Genomic DNA, 11,785 nt, shown 5'->3' on the forward strand with positions numbered 1-11,785 from the left:
TAACTTCCATCTGGCTCACGGACTGGCCGTATCGGGGAGTTGGTGTTAGACACTGTAGGTCTTCAAATACCCTGGGCAACCAAAGCCTGAATGGTTTTCTCAGGGGCCTGTAATGCCTGGGGCTTTATGGGGTATTGTATGTGAGGGGTGCGGATGGGCCCGTGTATGTGTAGGGGAGGGGTTTTTACCAGGCCGCAGTCTTGTTTCCCTGCTGCCCAGACTTGGGGTAATGATGGACATAGAAGCCCTACTATCCCTTCCCTTCTCCAATCTCGGGCTGTGGGTGTGTGGTCTCCTGCCCGGATTGCATCCACGTTTGTGTTCGGGACCCAATATCCCCGAATCCCACTTTTGTGTTCCTTTCTCGCAGTCCACAGCAGGCGCTTGTTAAAGGCACCCACCACCGCCCCCGAACTCCCCCCCAGGAGGTCTATTCCCAAGATTGTTCCCTCCAGATTCGGGCAGACCCAGAAGTGTACTGGGAGTAAGATGTCCTCAATCTCTAGTCGGACTGCCTGACTCTGGTAAGCTGTAGTTCTATTTCCCCCGACCCCCCCACTACTACGATGGAACGGTGGGTTGTAGGAAGTGCCATGTTGGTGAGGGATATCGCGCCCCCCCCCCCCGTATCTATTAATATTCTGCATCGCCGGCCCTCCCCCCAACGATGCGTTAACCCAGATGCGGGGGTGGGCTCCCGGGGTGGGGGGGCCGACGCGATTCATGCGGTCTTTCTCTCTGCCAGAGTCTGGATAATATCCAGCAGCTGCTGGTGGCTGAGGTGTGCGGGATTGGGAATGACTTCATTCCCTTTCAGCTCGGGGGGGGGGCTTGCCAGGGTTTGGTCGTACCTGGGGGGGGGCTCTCTCTCTCTCCTTGGGAACCTCCTGCTTCAGCAAGCTGAATCGCTGTGTCCAGTCCTGCTGCAATTGGGGCAAATGTGGGAGGGTTGGGACGCCTGGGCTGGGCCGTCCTTTCTATAATGACCAGGTTTCCCACACTTGTAGCAGCTCCCTCCGTCAGTTCCCAGGGAAGATCTCCCTGCCCTAGCGCTTTGGATCTTTCTCTGTTGGTTGTCTACAGTAATAGCCCAGTTCTCTCGCTCGTCAAAGGTGTTAAAGTTTACCAACCCGGTCTTTAGGATTGCTCGGTGCGCTGGGCTCAGCCTGTCCTTATATAGCTGGAGGAACGCGGGGTTCTGTCTATCGGCATCGGGCATTCCCCCGTGGGCCCAAAAAGGCATCAAATTTCCATCGCCCGTATTCCTGGGCTTTCTCCTCCTTCCCCTGCACTAACCCTACGATTGCGTTCCAGCTCACGGGGACTCGCCCCATGGTTTGGGTAATATCATCTTTCAAATCCCTCAGAGCTCGGTCTTGCTCTGGGCGGCTCTGGTTCAGGTTGGTGCACCAGGTCCCGTTCTGGCGCTCTCCCTGAAGCCGGGTCCAATAATTCCCCGGCATTTTGGCTCTTAGGAGCCCTGCTATCTCCCGATGATATAAATTGGGACACATTTGCATCTCTTTAAGTGTTTTTGCCAGAAGATCGCGTTACTGTGTGTGGGCTGGAGGGTCGTGAGTTTGTCCAGCAGTTTCACGGTGTCCCCCCACCCTCCCCGGGGTAAGGGATACATGGGTCATCTTTCTCCGAGCCTGGGCAGATTGCCCTCGCCCGTCTCCCCCTTGCCCCCCCCGGGGACACACACAATTTTAATGGGGGGCTGCCATAACGCTCTGGGATGGGGGGGTCGGTGGGAGGTGGAATGCTCCCTCCTGTTGGGGCTAATGGACCGTCTCATCCACTAAACATTCCCAGTCGGGACACTCCTCACTGGGAGGTTGGTGTGAGAAGTCGGACAGCGCTGGCAGCACAGGGTTAGTGTCCATCACAGCGGCGTGTTGTCCCTGTGCAGTTTGTTCCTGCTTGCCTTGTACATATTTATGAACTCGTCCTGCAAGGGTGAGATCAGCCTTTAATATTAGCATCCAAGCCTTCTCATCCTTGCTCCTTTTCTCTTTCGCCCACCACTCCCGTTGGGTTTCGAGAGGGTCGTGGGGTTTCCACCCTGCCTTCATCGTGCTTTTAATTAGATTCTTGTTTTTTTTCTCTGCTAGATAGCGGGTGAGGGACCCTTCTGGTCCCCATTCAAAGGTGGTACTGTTGCTCTCCGTGTTAGTTTCCTTTACTGGGGTCAGTAGTGTAACTAACCCTGGCTCTAATGCTTTCACAGATACTTGTGTGTGTATCTGATTGGGTTACGGTCTCGTGTTCCCACTGTTAGTACGTTTGTCCCTTCAGTGACAACCCGCAGAGCCCGACCTGCGTGTAGCGGGGAGATTGCCGCTCTCAGAGGCAGGTGAGCTCTGTACAGCCTCTCCGCAGGGGCCGCAGTGTACGGAGAGACTCCTGACTACAGTGACCGGGGCCACTAGCTCCTACCCAAACTCCTATCGCTAAATCGACTCTCAGAGGGCAGCCGTTTCCCGATCTCCCAGGGAGTCACCCGGACCTGGGTGCGGACTGGCGTGTAGTCGACCGCGGGTCGGAGTTCCCCCGATGTGTAGTGGTTTTTTCCCGCTACCAGAGGTCTCCTGCTTGTAGTGGTGGAGACACTCACAGAGGCTCCAGACTTAGGAGCGCCCGGACATGGAGCAAATTCCTGGGGGATTTTGCCCCCAGTGGCCCGATCTCTCCCGCCTGCAGAGGTCCTCACCGACTTGCAGCTTCCGGACGTGTCCCGAACTCCGTGAGTCCGATCCCAGTGGCCCAAAACCTTGGACGTCCTCCTTCACCTTAAATCCCAGGGTGCTGTCCCTGAACCATAAATCCCAGAGGAATATCCCTACTCTGTCAGACCTGTTCTGTCGGCTCCCCTAGTGGGCAGTCAGTCTGTGGTCGGGCTGGTCGGGGGGGTCAGTGGGAATGTAAAATAACACGATCCCAGTCCCCCGCCCAAAAAGAAACTTAAACCCACGTTCCCGCTGTGCAGCTACTGAACGGACCCTGTTCACAAGTACAGATCGAGGCAGCCGTGAAACACCGCTCTGACACTGGGACACTCATATTCCACGGGTTTATAGAATGTGTGCAGAGCGAAAAGAGTCCAAGAATGTGAATAACTTATTGAAATCGACGGATCTGCAGGGACATTTTGAATCAGACAGGGGAACATATCCGGTGGTACAATGAATTGCGCTACTGTGTTGGGCAGATTTACTTTCATTTAATAGAGGGCGGGTCTGAAAGGCCATTGGTTTCAGAAAAAAAGGCTGATAAGGAATATTCACACGAGGACAACCAAAATGTAACTGTCGTTTTGCAGTAGAAAGATTGTATTCGAACCTCTATCGTCATTCGTTCACCCTATAAACAGACCACAAGTCATTGGGAAGTCTATTATGTGAGTCCAAATACACTCTTCCCATTGCCAGCTGATCAGGACCACATTGTGCACAGAACAGGGGAAAACAACGAGACTGTGAATGTGTTGAGTCATCTCCCTTTCTTGGATTTGCCATTCAAGGCATTGTCTTCCCATGGGATCTCTTTTTACTGGAAAGAACGTAAGAACATAAGAAATAGGAGCAGGAGTAGGCCATCTAGCCCTTCGAGCCTGCCCTGCCGTTCAATAAGATCATGGCTGATCTGTCGTGGCTCAGTTCCACATTCCCGCCCTCTCCCCATAACCCTTAATTCCCTCTCTTATCAAAAACCCATCAACCCGCTTCTTAAAAATATTCAGCGAGGCAGCTTCCACCACTTCAACGGGCAGAGAATTCCAGAGATTCACCACCCTTTGAGTGAAGAAGTTCCTCCTCAACTCTGTTCTAAACCGCCCCCCCCTTTATCTTGAGGCTGTGCCCCCTAGTCCTACTGTCTTTTTTGAGTGGGAAGAGTCTCTCCACCTCTATCCTATCCATCCCATTCATCATCTTATACGTCTCAATGAGATCTCCCCTCATTCTTCTAAACTCCAACGAGTACAAGCCTAGTTTATTCAGCCTCTCCTCATAGCTCAACCCCCTCAACTCCGGTATCAGCCTAGTAAACCTCCTCTGCACTCCCTCCAAGGCCAAAATATCTTTGCGCAGGTGCGGCGCCCAAAACTGCACACAGTACTCCAGCTGCGGCCGCACCAATGCCCTATACAGCTGCAGCAAGACCTCCCTACTTTTATATTCAATCCCCCTCGCTATGAAGGCCAGCATCCCATTCGCCTTCCTGACCACCTGCTGCACCTGCAAGCTGGGTTTTTGCGGCTCATGCACAAGGACCCCGAGGTCCCTCTGCACCGTCGCCTGCTGCAGTTTTTCGCCACGTAAGTAATAGTCCTTCCTACCATTCTTCCTACCAAAGTGGACCACCTCACACTTGCCAACATTAAATTCCATTTGCCATTTCCTGGCCCATTCGCCCAGCCTATCTAGATCCTTCTGCAGATTCTCCACACCCTCCGCACAATTTGCCGTTCCACCAATCTTGGTGTCATCAGCAAATTTCGACACCCTACACTCGGTTCCCTCCTCCAGATCATCTATATAAATGGTCAATAGCTGAGGCCCCAGCACCGACCCCTGGGGCACTCCACTAGTCACCAACCGCCAATCCGAATAGCACCCATTGACCCCCACTCTCTGCCTCCTATTTGACAACCAATCCTCTATCCACGCTAACACCCGACCCCCAACTCCATGTCCCCTGACCTTCTGCAATAACCTCTTGTGAGGCACCTTGTCAAACGCCTTCTGAAAATCCAGAAAGACGACATCCACCGGCTCTCCTCTACCCACTGCCCTAGACACGTCCTCATAGAACTCCAGTAAATTTGTCAGACACGACTTCCCTTTAATGAAACCGTGCTGCGTCTGCTCTATCAAGCAATTCCCTTCAAGATGCCTCACAATTTCCTCCTTAATGACGGATTCTAACATTTTACCTACCACAGACGTTAAACTAACCGGCCTATAATTCCCCGCCTTTTGCCTGGCACCCTTCTTAAACAACGGCGCAACAGTAGCCGTTTTCCAATCTTCCGGCACTTCCCCGGAATCCAGCGACGTCTGGAAAATAACCACCAAGGCATCCACTATAATCTCCGCCATTTCTTTCAGAACCCTCGGATGCATTCCATCCGGTCCTGGGGACTTGTCCACAATCAGCCCCCTCCAGTCTGTCAAGCACCACCTCTCTAGTAACAGTAATGTCATTAAGACCCTCCAGTCCTACCACCTTTCCATCGCTAACACCCGGCAAATTATTCAAGTCCTCCTCCGTGAAGACAGAAACAAAAAAGTTATTCAAGATTTCCCAAACATTTCCCAATCTCCAAAACAGACGAAGCAGTTGACGGACAGAGACTCTGTTCTGTCAAAAGTTAATCCATTTGTGTTGCAAAGATAGGCAACTATCATAGAGGATGAGTTATGTATGCAGGATTGATGCATACTGTGGGGGTCACGGATGGCCGTTTCGACCCTGTTTGGGAGCAGAATTCATGATTAATATAACAGGTATTGTTAAAGTGAAAATCTACATCAAATATTTGCAACTCATGGTGCACATGATTCTTCTGTTTTGGATAATGGAACTATGTACACAATGTTTTTTTTCAAGAATTTATGCAAAACAAAGGCATATACTATTTCCGTACTGCACCATTTCATGTGATTTCAAATGGTTTGGCGGAGCCCTGAAGTAGGGATTGAAAAAAAAAGTGGAAGATGATTCGTTGAGTACAAAGATCTGAAGATTTTTATTCCAGTATTGTTTCACGCTGCAAACGACAACTGGGCTATTTCCAGCGGAACTGCTGCTTTGTGGATGGTCAAGTGTCACGTGGATCTGTACCATCGAAATCTCATAGCAAAACAGAACAAGATCCAGAGAAGCCGGAACAGTTCGGGAGGGCAAAGTATTACTGATTCACCATTTAAGTTCAGTATGTTCCTCAATGGTTTTATTGGGTGATAATTGTTTTAACGGTGTTGAGGGACTTAAGCATCTGTGAGTTTTGACTTTTTTTTGGTTTTGATCGACAAGAGCGTGATCTGGAAACAAAGAGAGAGAGGGATGGAGAGAAAAAAATAATAGCAGATTTATAGAGGGACAGACAGATAGGTAGAGGAATGGATAGAGAGATAGATAAACAAAAAAGGTAGACAGACAGACAGACTGGCATACAGGCAGACAGACTGTCAGACAGTCAGGTTGACAGATAGATAGATGGATAGATAAATAGACAGATAACCAGACAGACAGACGGACGGGTGCACAGGTGGGCAGACGGATGGTCGGACGTGTGATGGATGGACAGATGGATGTTAGAGAGACAGACAGACAGACAAACAGAGCTCCCGTTATTTCCTTCTAATAATCTGCATGCTCATTGTTCCATGGGAGCACTGAAGAGAGGCAGCGATTTGCGAGAGGAGATCTTGTGGGTGAGTAGAGCGATTTTTTAAAGCTAACTTTTTACTAGTTTTTTTTCTTTAAATTTTATACCGGAAGCAGTTGCAAAGACACTCAGGTAGAGTTTTTTTTTAACACATAAAAGTTACTCACCTCGGGGATTCAACCTCATTGTTCCGTTGGAGCACTGAAGAGAGGCTGCGGTTTACGAGAGGAGAGCTTGTGGGTGAGTACAGCGATTTTTTTAAAACTAACTTTGTATTTGTTTTCTTTTCTTTAAATTTTTGCACCGGAAGCAGTTACTAGGGCACTCGGGTAGAGTTTTTTTTACCTTACTATAAATTAGAGCGGTGAGGAATCCCGATACTCTACATAGGTAGAGTATCCCAGCCCTCCCCGCTCCTCTAACCTCAAAAAGAGAGAGAGAGAGAGGGGCTCTGACTGAGAGCAGGTAAGTCTGTTTTTGTTTTTGAGTGTGCTGTAAGGGCTTTGGCTCACAGGGCCAAAGAGATAAGGGTGAGGCAAGGTAAGTTATAAGTTTTTTTTTACTTTTTCCTCTGGGTTACAAAGAAGGGGCAAGTATGGGTGTGAGGCCAGTATGTTGTTGCCAGTGCAACATGTGGGAGGTCTTGGAGGCTCCTGGTCTACCAGATGTCCACACCTGTGCTCGGTGTGTGGAGCTGCAGACCCTACGGAACCAGGTTAAGGAGCTGCAAATGCAGCTCAAGGACCTTCAGCTCATTAGAGAGAGTGAGGAGATAATTGACAGGAGCTATCAGCAAGTAGCCACATCAGGGCAACGGGGAGAAGGCACGTGGGTAACTATTAGGAAGGGGAAACCTCAGGTGATGGAGAGCACGCCGGTGGATGTCCCCCTTCAAAATAAGTCCTCCTGCCTGAGTACTACTGGGGGGGACAGCTCATCTGAGGGAGGCAGCAGTGGCCAGGTCTCTGGAGCTGAGCCAGTATGACAAAAAATTAAAAAAGAGAACAGAAAGGTAGTATTAATAGGGGCGGACAGGCGTTTTTGTGGACGTAGACGTGAGTCGCGGATGGTGGTTCGTCTCCCTGGAGCTGGGATCCGGGATGTCTCTGGGCGTGTCCCAGACATCCTGAAGGGGGTGGGTGAGGAACCAGAGGTTGTAGTGCATATAGGTACTACTGGCATAGGCAAGAAGAGGGAGGCAGTCGTGAAAAGGGACTATCGGGAACTGGGTAGGCAGCTGAGGAAGAGAAATGCGAAGGTAGTAATCTCAGGATTGCTGCCTGTGCCACGGGAGAATGAGGGCAGGAATGGAATGAGGTGGAGGCTGAATGCGTGGCTGAGGGACTGGAGCAGGGGTCAGGGATTTCGGTTCCTAGATCATTGGGACCTCTTTAGGGGCAGGTGTGACCTGTACAGTAAAGACGGGTGGCACTTGAATCCCAGGGGGACTAATATCTTGGTGGGAAGACTGGCTAATGCTACTGGGGGGACTTTAAACTAGAAAGGATGGGGGGAGGGAATTGTGATGGGGAGACTGGGACCGAGGAGGTTAGCTCCCAGCTACGGAAGGACTGCAGGCAGTATGAGAGGGAGGTTGGACAGGGGGTGGAGAAGGGAAATGCCCAGACTGAGGGGCTGAAGTGTATCTATTTTAACGCCAGGAGTGTAGTAAATAAGGTAGATGAGCTTAGGGCGTGGATTGCTGCTTGGGAATGTGATGTGGTGGCCATTACGGAGACTTGGATGTCTCAGGGACAGGGCTGGGTACTCCAGGTGCCAGGATTCAGATGCTTCAGGAAGGACAGGGAGGGAGGCAAAAGAGGTGGTGGAGTGGCTCTGTTGATCAGGGACAGTGTCATGGCTGCAGAGAAGGAGGATGCCGTGGAGGGACTGTCTACAGAGTCTCTGTGGGTGGAAGTTAGGAACAGCAAAGGGTTGAACACTTTGCTGGGTGTATTCTATAGGCTGCCCAATAGTGACAGGGAAGTTGAGGTGCAGATAGGGAAACAGATTCTAGAGAGATGTAGTAATAACAGAGTTGTCGTGATGGGAGACTTCAATTTCCCAAACAACGATTGGAATATCCCTAGGGTAAGGGGTTTGGATGGGGAGGACTTTGTTAGGTGTGTTCAGGAAGGTTTCCTGATACAGTACGTGGATAAGCCGACGAGAGGAGAGGCTGTACTTGACCTGGTGCTGGCGAATGAACCAGGACAGGTGACGGATCTCTCGGTAGGAGAGAATCTTGGGAATGGTGATCATAATTCTATCTCCTTCACAACTACAGTGGAACGAGATAGGATCAGGCAGGCTAGGAAGGTGTTTGTCTGGAGTAAGGGGAACTACGAAGATGTCAGGCAGTTACTTGGACAAATAAACTGGAAGGAGGCATTCTTGGGGAAAAGTACAGAGGGAAGGTGGCGGATATTTAAGGAATGTTTGTCTGGAGCTCTGCACGACAATGTTCCGATGAGACAAGGAGGTTTTGGTAGGTGGCGGGAACCGTGGTGCACGAAGGATGTGGTGAACCTAGTCAGGAAGAAAAGGAAGGTGTACAAAAGGTTCAGGGAGCGAGGAGATGTTAAGGATCTAGAGGAGTATAAGGATTGGAGAAAGGAGCTTAAAAGGGAAATTAGGAGAGCCAGAAGGGGTCATGAGAATGCCTTGGTGGGTAAGATTAAGGAGAATCCCAAGGCCTTCTATAAATATGTGAAAAGTAAAAGGATGAGAAGAGAAGGGATAGGACCTATAAAAGGTGAAGGGGGAAAGTCTGTGTGGAACCAGAAGAAATGGCAGAGGTACTTAATGAGTACTTTGCCTCAGTATTCACGGTGGAAACTGAACTGGGAGATTTTGCTACGGATTTGCAGCAGATGGAAAAGATTGAGGATGTGGATATTAAGGAAGAGGATGTGTTAGAACTTTTGAATTCTATCAAGATAGACAAGTCGCCGGGACCAGATGGGATGTACCCCAGGTTACTGTGGGAGGTGAGGGAGGTGATTGCAGAGCCCCTGGTGATGATCTTTGCGTCGTCAATGGAGACGGGAGAGGCTCCGGAGGATTGGAGGATTGCGGATGTGGTTCCTATTTTCAAGAAAGGGAACAGAGATAGGCCAGGAAATTACCGACCGGTGAGTCTGACCTCAGTGGTTGGTAAGCTGATGGAGAGGCTTCTGAGGGACAAGATTTACGAGCATTTGGAGAGGTTTAGCATGATCAGAAATAGTCAGCGTGGTTTTGTCAAGGGCAGGTCGTGCCTTACGAGCCTAGTTGAGTTCTTCGAAAATGTAACTGAACACATTGACGAAGGAAGTGCAGTGGACGTGGTGTACATGGACTTCAGCAAGGCGTTTGATAAGGTCCCCCATGCAAGACTTCTTGAGAAGGTGAGAGGGCATGGGATCCAAGGGGCTTTGGCCTTGTGGATCCAGAACTGGCTTGCCTGCAGAAGGCAGAGAGTGGTTGTGGATGGGTCTTTTTCTCCATGGAGGTCAGTCACCAGTGGAGTGCCCCAGGGATCTGTTCTAGGACCCTTGCTGTTTGTCATTTTCATAAATGACCTAGATGAGGAAGTGGAGGGATGGGTTAGTAAGTTTGCCGATGACACAAAGGTCGGTGGTGTTGTGGATGGTCTGGAAGGATGTCAGAAGTTGCAGCAGGACATAAATAGGATGCAAGACTGGGCGGAGAAGTGGCAGATGGACTTCAACGCAGATAAATGTGTAGTGGTCCATTTTGGCAGGACCAATGGGATGAACGAGTACACTATCAAGGGCAGGAGTCTTAGCAGTGTTGAAGAGCAGGAGGATCTTGGGGTCCGGGTCCACAGGACTCTGAAATCGGCCTCGCAGGTGGAGGATGTGGTCACAAAGGCGTATGGTGTACTGGCCTTCATTAATCGAGGGATTGAGTTTAGGAGTCGGGAGGTAATGCTGCAACTTTATAAGTCCCTTGTCAGGCCCCACTTGGAGTACTGTGCGCAGTTCTGGTCGCCTCACGATAGGAAGGATGTAGAAGCGTTTGAAAGGGTACAGAGGAGATTTACAAGGATGTTGCCTGGATTGAGAAGCATGCCTTATGAAGATAGGTTGAGGGAGCTGGGACTCTTCTCCCTGGAGAGACGAAGGTTGAGAGGCAACCTGATAGAGGTTTATAAGATGTTGAGAGGAATAGATAGGGTGGATTCTCAGAGGCTATTTCCCCGGGTTGAAATGGTCGCTACGAGAGGACACAGATTTAAGGTGCGGGGAGGCAAGTACAGAAGTTATGTTTGGGGTAACTTTTTCACTCAGAGGGTGGTGAGTGAATGGAATCGGCTGCCGTCAGTGGTGGTGGAGGCGAACTCGCTGGGGTCTTTTAAAAGACTTCTGGATGAGTATATGGGATTTAATGGGATTGGGGGTTATAGATAGGTCTATGGCTTGGTAGGTGTTGATGTGATCGGCGCAACTCGTGGGCCGAAGGGCCTGTTTGTGCTGTAGTGTTCTATGTTCTATGAAATATCAGAATATATATTTAAAATATGAAATTCTGCAGAAGTCTCACTGAGACATCAAAACCATGCATAATTGGAGAGAATAATTGAACAACATTCAATGGGCTGAATGGCCTTCTATGATTGTGCACTGTAATAATTCAATGATTAAAGTGAATTCTACAGATTCGTAACATTTGAGAGAAGTATTTTCTTCTCATCTGTTTTAAATCAGCTACCTTCCATCCTAAAGTAATGATCTCTCATTCTAAATTGCCCCAAAAGAGGAAATGTCCATTTTTCACTTATTTTGTCAAAACTTTTTCTTATCTTACTTGCAAAAGGTAAATTCGTCATCGTCCCAGCTAAATATAAGTTGTGACTGATGGTGATTTAACCCAATGATCACCAACCGTCAGGCATATTTGAGAAGGTGGGACTTAATGAATAATTTTAGTCAGTACGGGAATTAAATCTACGTTTTTGGCATCACTTTTTAAAATCGCTATCCAGCAGTCCAGCCAACTGAGATAAGTCAAATGGCTTATTCCGTAAGACATCTGATTATCCTGTAATTCGTACTATAATCAGAATATTGCAGTTTCCATTTCTGTGGCGATAATTTTACAGACAAATCAGGTCCAAATTAATTAAACCAAATATTCTTTATCATATTGTATACTTCATCTACACTCATGATTCTCAATTCTAAAGAGTATCAGCCTAAACTTCTCAACTTATCTTCGTAAAAGAACTCCTTGTCTCTGGAATCAATGCGGTGAATTGCCTCTGAACTGACTCTAATGTCTCTGCATCCTTCTTCAAATAAGAGAAACAAAACTTTGCATAGTATTCTGACTTGGTCTCACCAATGCCCCATGTAGTAGCAGCAACACTTTGTTATTTTTATACTC

This window comes from Carcharhinus amblyrhynchos, unplaced genomic scaffold (genome assembly GCF_965287045.1).
Source record: "Carcharhinus amblyrhynchos unplaced genomic scaffold, sCarAmb.v2.hapA scaffold_47, whole genome shotgun sequence".
Taxonomy (NCBI): Eukaryota; Metazoa; Chordata; class Chondrichthyes; order Carcharhiniformes; family Carcharhinidae; genus Carcharhinus; species Carcharhinus amblyrhynchos.